Consider the following 8,032-nt stretch of genomic DNA (forward strand, 5'->3'; position numbering starts at 1 on the left):
GGTTGCAGCTCCGCTTGTAAATGACTGGGTACCATTACAGCGGTATTATCAAGCAAGGAACAACGTTCGAGTAGCAAAAAGACACGGCTCTGCCCTCGGCTGGGGAGGCACACTGGGACAGCCTCCAGTGCCAGACCATTTTTAGCAAAACAATCACAAATACAATTAACTTCTTAGCTGACTTGTCTACAAAGAGGGAAAGGCTCCATACGATAAGCAGCACTCACTATTACTCTGCTGCAGAATTTAGTTCTTCCAGAGGTAATACACTCTGTTTTGCCAGCATCTAACAGCAAACCATGTAACGTGAAGATGCAGAGTTAAGGTACCTGTAAATGCACTGGTTTTGTTTCCCGGCTTTTGTGCTTCCCAGGGCTGTCCTTTGTTGTGCAGCTCTGATATTTTCCAATTTTTTTATATTTGGATATAGTAATTGCTAACACAGAGCCTAAGGCTAGCAATCATAACATCTACTTACAACACGCACACTGGCTGTGTGCACCTGTTCCACCAGCCTCCCGTTTGCTTCAAACATGTCAGTCTCCCTGAGGACACGTTCAATGAGAAACCACCCCCCTACCCTGCAGAGCCCTGCTTTACTTGCTGCCAAGCCTCCTGCATCCCCCTGGGCAGATTACTTTTGGAAGGCTGGCCAGGGAATATTTACCAGCTATTGAATCAACAGAGTTCAGCCACATGCCAACATTTCATGCTGTTACCTAAACGGTGTCGGAACTCTCAGAACTCCATCAAAACAGAAGTGGTTTGCACTTTGGTATTAAAAGTTATGTCCAGTCCTGAACACCTCGTTGGGAGCTGGGCCACACAGCACGCTCCTCTGGGCAAAGATTTCTTTTCTAAGCAGCCATTACGCAAGTACCAATCTGTGAAAAAATTTTGAAACTCAAAGAGAGAGAACCTTGATTTGACATAGTGCTCTTGCTGCACGTTCCGTAGAAGGGAAGTCACCCACATCTCTAGATCTAATGGAAAGTAGGAAAGAAGCACCAAGTGCCAGGTTCTGCATGTGGGCTGGGGCAATACCAAGCACAGGCACACGCTGGGCAGAGAATGGATGGAGAGCAGCCCTGAGGAGAAGGACTGTGGGGTGTTGGTGGATGAGAAGCTCAACTTGGCCCAGCAACGTGTGCTTGCAGCACAGAAAGCCAACCATGCCGTGGGCTACATCCCCAGCAGGGTGAGGGAGGGGATTCTCCCCCTCTGCTCTGCTCTCGTGAGACCCTCCCCGTGCAGTGCTGTGTCTTCTCTGAGGCCCTCAACATAAGAAAGACATGAAGCTGTTGGAGCAAGTCCAGAGGAGACTGTGGAGATGCTCAGAGGGCTGGAGCCCCTCTGCTGTGCAGACAGGCTGAGGGAGTTGGGGTTGTTCAGCCTGGAGAAGAAATGGCTCCAGGGAGACCTTAGAGCAGCTCCCAGTACCTGAAGGGACTGACAGGAAAGCTGGAGGGGTGTAGAGGGATTTTTAAAGGACCGAGGACATATGTTACCGTTGTCCAGGTTGGACAACCAAGGCCTGTTAGCTGAAGCTGCAGAGCAACTTTAAATTGTCCTTGGAACAAGCAGTGTGAGAAATAAAACAAGCTATGCATGAACAAGAAGCCAGGTGCAGAGCAAGTCCTGGGAACCGCAGAATCGACACAGTCATTGGCACACTCTGATCAGGTGCCTGCAGCATGTGACACGGGTGCCCGCATGGCCAGAGTCTTTTATCCAATCACCTGTGTGTAAAGTCGGGTGGACGGCCGGTTTAAGTTATAAATATGACCTGTTTGTTTAATAAAGTGAGCACGGCATGTAGCCATATTGGTGTGATTGTCGTGAATTGGCTGACTCTCCACGGGGGACCTTCTTCGCCTGGTGTCACCCGTCTGGAGATGCACCAGGATCCCTGGAGCTCCTGACCCCCCCCAACCCTCCCATCTGTTGCCCTCATCCCCACTCCCAAGCAGTGCAAGTATGTCCCAAAAGGCGTTGCCTCCAGTTAATGGCGAGAGGAGAAAAGAGACCGCTATAAACTTGTAGGATGTGTCAGGGCAGCGACTGTTACAGGCAGGTTTAAAGAAACATGCATGGAGGGGCCCTTGGTACTCTGGAGGCAGAGGGGACTGCACATGCAGGTGGGGAGGCCGGGGGAAAATGCTAATGAGTGAGAGGTGGTTAGCAGCAGTCAGAAGCTGCTGATTATCCCACGCTCCAGCTTGTTCTCAGGAGAGCTGGGAAACTCTCTCTTTGATCCTCCTGCATTTCATCTGATAATTGGATGGGGGTTCCAGATGTTACTGCTGAGCATTTCAGAGAGCTGATGGAAAGACATATCTTGAATCAAGGGGCCTTGGACAATCCCAGAGGTATTTTCAGTGCTTTGCTAAAGGAGTGGGACACCATTCACCTTCTTGTCCCTGTTGAGTTATTGCTAGGGTTCATTTGTATTGTCCCCTGAATGGCCTTTTCTTTACCATATACATCCATAAGCTTCCACCCTTTTTTACTCAAGTTTCACAGAGAACAGCGCTGAATCTTTATTTCCTTCTGCTTAGAAGAGCTTTGAATTGGATTGAGTTTGTGTGTCATTGCTGCAGCTCTGTATGACTATTTCAATAAATGGATTTACTGATTTAGTGGCATTTAGTGGTAGCGACTGCAGCAGCAAGTCTGAAGATGCCTCCAAGAACATCAATGGAAAGGGAATTTTGAATTTGTCATTGCAAATATGCATGTTGAAAGCCTGATTCTGGCACCTAGATCTTTTCATGAACAGTACATCCAACCAAAGCAAAACACCTTGAAATACAAAGATGTAGGTTTTGTAATAAGTTGCTCATTGATGGGCCACAGATTAAGGTATTAGCAGAAATCAGCTGGGGAAGATTTTTCCTGTCTAGTCCAGGAGGAGACAAATCCAATCCCAAAACGCCTGGTCTCACAGAAGCTCAGATTACAGACTGTCATTGAAGGTTTCTTTGGATTTCCAGAATTTCTCCTGTGGCACAGTACTGGATGAATGGAGAATGACAGACTGAGAAAGGTCTGTTGGCTTGAAAAAAAGTTACAACAGTTATCAGCGTAGTTAAAGTACTGTAGGTGTAACAGCATGATCTCTATTATTATTCCAAAGAATAATGCCTTTCCCCAGTTGAGTAACACAAATAAGATCAGAAAAGTGCCTCTTTTGGAAAAGCATCCCGAGTGGGAGTTATGCAGTACGAAATGGCTGTATAATTTTAATGGTAAATTTCTTAGTGCAGACAAGCCCCGCTCTTGTAACAGTCCCGGGGCATGTCACAAAAGAGGGCATTAGTGTTACTAAAGGGCCAACAGTCTTCTAGGGAAATGTTTTCCATAATCAGCTATAATGTGAAATTATACAGTGCCTAGATACCATAGTGACATAGATAGATAGATGGGATGTGTCAGCTACTCCCTGTAACAACGTCTTGAAGATCTCTTTATGGATGAAAACACCCAGTCACACACTTATCGTCAAGGCTTGTAGCTCCAGATGGAAGAAAAAGCTGCATTCACCCAGGCATGCCCATTCTTGTCTGTTTTACTTGGCGGTTGACCACGGGCACTGCATGGAGCCGTGTCCACTTCCAGGACTGCTGATAAACAGGAGACTGGGACCCATCATCCCTGTGTTCTCATGAGGCAGAACAAGAGCACAGAGGGGAGAGAGTGTCTCTGTCCTCTGTAAAATGTTGTGTTTGCCTCCTGAGATAAAGGTTAAAATGCACAGAAGAATCCTCAGCAAGGGGTACCAAAGGTAACATCTCTGGTGGTGCTGAGACACCCAGGGAACAGGGATGGGAACCTCTCAGCCCTGAGCCACTCCAGAGTTACAGTTGAGGAGGCAAGTGGTGGAATCTAAAACTGGTTCACACTGCAGAGTCTGTGAACGCACTATGGGTACCACAGTCCTTGACTTCTTGAATACGAGCTCTGCTCTGCAAAGAATATGACAGGAAGCAAATACTGAGGAATTTTCAGTATGGATGGCTGGAGGTTAAACAGACTTCTGTGCTGATCTCCATAATCAAGGGCAGGCTGTCTTGCTCCTGCAGCTGAGATTTGGGGCTGGTTTTATGCATTTTTTGGGGGAATCTTTTTTTCTTAGATGATGTGAATCTTCATGTCTGGGCACTGGAGCACAAGCTGTTTCTAGTAGGTCATGCAGATCTCTTTCCCTGCTTTGTCTTGATACAGGCGTTCCAGCTGCTGAAGCCATTTTGGGGCTTTCATGCAGCAGTGGCTGCCATCAGCTCAAAGTGAAGATAAAACTGCACTGCTGAACGGGTCTAAAATGTGCAAAAAGGTGTGGGGCATGCACAAAACTGTATCTTAGTTTGAACGATGCGCTTGCTTGCTTATTTTCCTGCCACCACAATAAGCAGGATGGGGCCTATGCCTGTGCTTGATGAGACTCCTCCAAAGAAACCCCCTTGGTGATTCATTTAGTTTAAACCCCTTTTTCTCTCAGTAGAATTAAGGATCTGGACAGATGTCAGCCGTTTTGGAAAGGACTCCTGAGTTGCTGTCCCAGAGTTGGCCTTACGACTTCTAGTATCTAGAACCTCCTCCTACTGTACCACACCAGACGTCCTGACAGCAACAGCATAGGGTGTTTCTTCTGTGAGGATGGAAGCAAACGGTAGGGGCATATGCAGACTATGAGCATTAGCCATGGGGACCAGGAAACTAAGGGAGTGAAGGGAGGAGAAAGAATGGAGGCTCAGCCCAGAATAAAGTGGATATAACATCCCTAACCAAGCCCATTTACCTGGATTTGCACTGTGTCCTGGACTTCTCAAGGTTGACGCTAATAGGGTCACATTCATGTTACAGAGAGAAATGAGTGGCCTGGTTTGCATTACTGTATTTCATGAAGCAAACTACAAATCTGACCAGAATGAGGTATAAAATTGCAGATGTATATAGCCTCTGTGTGTGTTTATGTGCACGTGTGTACAAACACACAGATTACTTCCAAGAAGCACAATGTATTTGTGGTAGTCTGAAGGTTAATCCAGACTGGGACTTGATTTCCATATTCATTCACTGAGAACCAATACAATCTTTGTAGTAAACAACAAAACCCCCAAATATATTGGAACAATGAGCATTCCTGCAGTCAAATACAGCAAATTCCCTGATGAGTTATGCTAGGTCTACTCTCTCAGGTATTAGCAGGAGAGAGAGGGAGAATCTTGCACTCAAAAACTTAAAGATCCATAAAGATTTTCTTTTTTTTAGCAAGTAATAATTCTTTGGAAATTAAGGCTATTTAAAAGCAATACCATCCCAATAAATGCATTCAGTTACTTTGTCAAGACAATTTTATATTTGTTTCCTATGATGTTGCCATGTGCATCCTAATCAGTGTTTTGCTGTAATTGTAATTAGAGACCATACCTCAGAGGCAGACTCCTTAAAAACTGAATGAAAGTAGCAAGCAGTGGGTGGTAATAGAACTGAGTGTCTTCTGCATATTTACAATGGATTAGGCTTTTTTATTTGAGGGTCAGTGCAGCCTTAACCTATATGCAGTGGTTTATGGCTAATGCCAGCATTGCTTCTGGGTGCAAAGCATGTGTGAGAAATTTCTGCATGCTTGATGTACTTAAAAGGGAAGACAGGAACTTAAGAAGATCTCTTTCCTGCCCTACTCATTTTCCATAATTGGCCCCAACTTCCTCCTAAGTCTTTTCCAGGTAGTGAAAAATGAAATGTGCGTTGGAACCCAGCTTTTTGCCCCTTCAGCTGTTGGCACATCTGTTCATCTGCTGAGGATGAGATGCACGTTACCATATGGCTGAAATGTTAGCGACTGAATTTCTGATGACTGCTTCCATAAAGCCAAACTAATGTTTCAGCAGCATGTCTCTTACCAATTGATATGCACAGAACCTCAGGTTTGATATTTTAGCTCTTCCTCTCTTTTTCAGGGCACAAAAAAAAGAAAAATTAGCCTTCTTGTTTACCCAGAATCTATTCTCTGAGTGCACATGCCCGTGCATCTCTGTGTGTCTGTGTCTAACACGGGATGGCCCTTGGTGCCAGGCTGTCACTACTACTGCGTGTGTCAAGTGCTACAGGACTGTAGCTGTTCCCCTCATTTTATCCGCAGCTATGGCTAACTCTGTGCTACAGACAACAGACGAAAGGAATAGTTTTTGCAAACAGCACAATGTTCAAAATGCCTTTTTATCCTTTTCTTTTGGTGCAAAACTTTAAAGTTTTTGACTATGTACAGAGTAGTTTTCTAAGTGTGTGCTGACAACGTATTTATTTGCATGTGTGCCTTTTGAGTGTGAAGAGTGAGTGAAAATGCTTTGTGCCATGTCTGGATGCAGATTAGTTTTGGCTAAGAAAAGGAAGATGTATGACAAACAAAATCTTTTTCTCCTGCTGTGAACAAAATAGTTATTTCTAAGTATTATCCAAAGAGTTTAGATGAACAATTTTAGGCATCAGGCATGAAAATTATGCACAAACTGCATGCTCTGACATTTCTGCATTTGCTGCTTGTGGTGCATTGTGGCTCATAATTACTTGGTTTTGCTCAGTGACTGAGCTATTGAACTTGAGAGAAACAGAGCTATAGAAATCTATAGTATGAGATGGAGATGAATGAAGAGTGTGAGCACCTGAAGAGCAGTACTTCCCCACTCTGCTTTACAGAGATGTTTTCTCTCTGTTTCATGAGTGAAGAACCTGAGTTTGGAGTCACTAGGTGAATTGCTGCCGTCACACAGTGATGCAAAATAGGCAGAAATAGAAATGGGAATGCCTGACTCCACATGTAGAAAAGTTCAGGTTTGGAAGTCTGACAAACAAATAAAAGTTGGTGCTAACTAGTTGCAGCAGGCAGCTTCTCTTGTCCACAAGCATGCTGCATTTGCTATGAAGCAATGCAAAGGAAGGAGCAGAAAAGTTGCTCATCTTCCAAGGAACTCAAATCCCCATGAGAAGATTCAAACGTGTAAATGCCTGCTTACATATTTTTTTTTGAAATTCCCTTTATTTAGTTTTTGTTATTCTATTCTTAATCTCATCTAAGTTTTTGTTTGATTTAAGCACTCTGTTGCAGTGTAGTCACAGCAACAAGTTTACTTCATTGAGTCTCTTTTTTAGGAATGTAAGATTTAAAAGAAAAACAAATTCAGACAAGACAAGCCTTCATGTGGTCCTGACCCAGCATTTATTCATAGTCATGGAGGAGATGTGAGTGAGGAGTGAGTACAAAGTTGTTCATATGCATTTGTCTCCTTGAGTTCACTGGAGGCTCTGCTTGTGCCTGTGACTGTTTGTAGGTATGCCTTTGAGTATGTTGTGTCCAAATACGATGTACATGGTAGAAGAGACCATGTAAGAGTTCTGGTCACAGTGACGCTGAAGTTACAGTTGCCTGCCTGTACCGGCGTTGATCTAGGTAGTCCATGAAACAATCACAGAGAAAGCACAGCAGCACAAACTTCAGTGAGAATTCCCTACACAAACGTAGGTCCACGTTGATGGAGCTCCTACGTGATGTCTTCTCAGAGTACCAGTGTTAATTTAGGAACATTGAACTATGGCAGACGGGCACTTGCAGTCATATCTGAAACTGCAGGTTAGACACAGCTCTGACTAGGGCCTATCTGTACACAGTTTCACATTGCTGTAACAGTAATTGTTCAGAAACATTCCTAGCGGCATTTGCACAGCTCTCTCCTGGGGTGCAGTTTTACTAGTGAAGAGGTGATGCATGCTCATCCCACCATTAGTAGGGCAGTGACTACACTACATCAATTTCTAGAAGAGGAGAATAAGAACAATACAAAACCTGTCTGCAGAGATGCCCAGTGAACGATTTAAAGACTTTTGAACGTGTCAGCTCTAATTAATGTGTTTGACAGCTGTAAGCCAGCTCAGGTGGTGTGTACTTTAGCACCCCCTAAACTGGTCAAGGCAGGTTCTACCTAGTGTTTAATTTGATCTTTCTAGCATGTATTAAAAGCAGTCACACCTTGAT

The sequence above is a fragment of the Falco punctatus genome, assembly GCF_963210335.1.
Source record: "Falco punctatus genome assembly, chromosome: 19".
NCBI lineage: Eukaryota > Metazoa > Chordata > Aves > Falconiformes > Falconidae > Falco > Falco punctatus.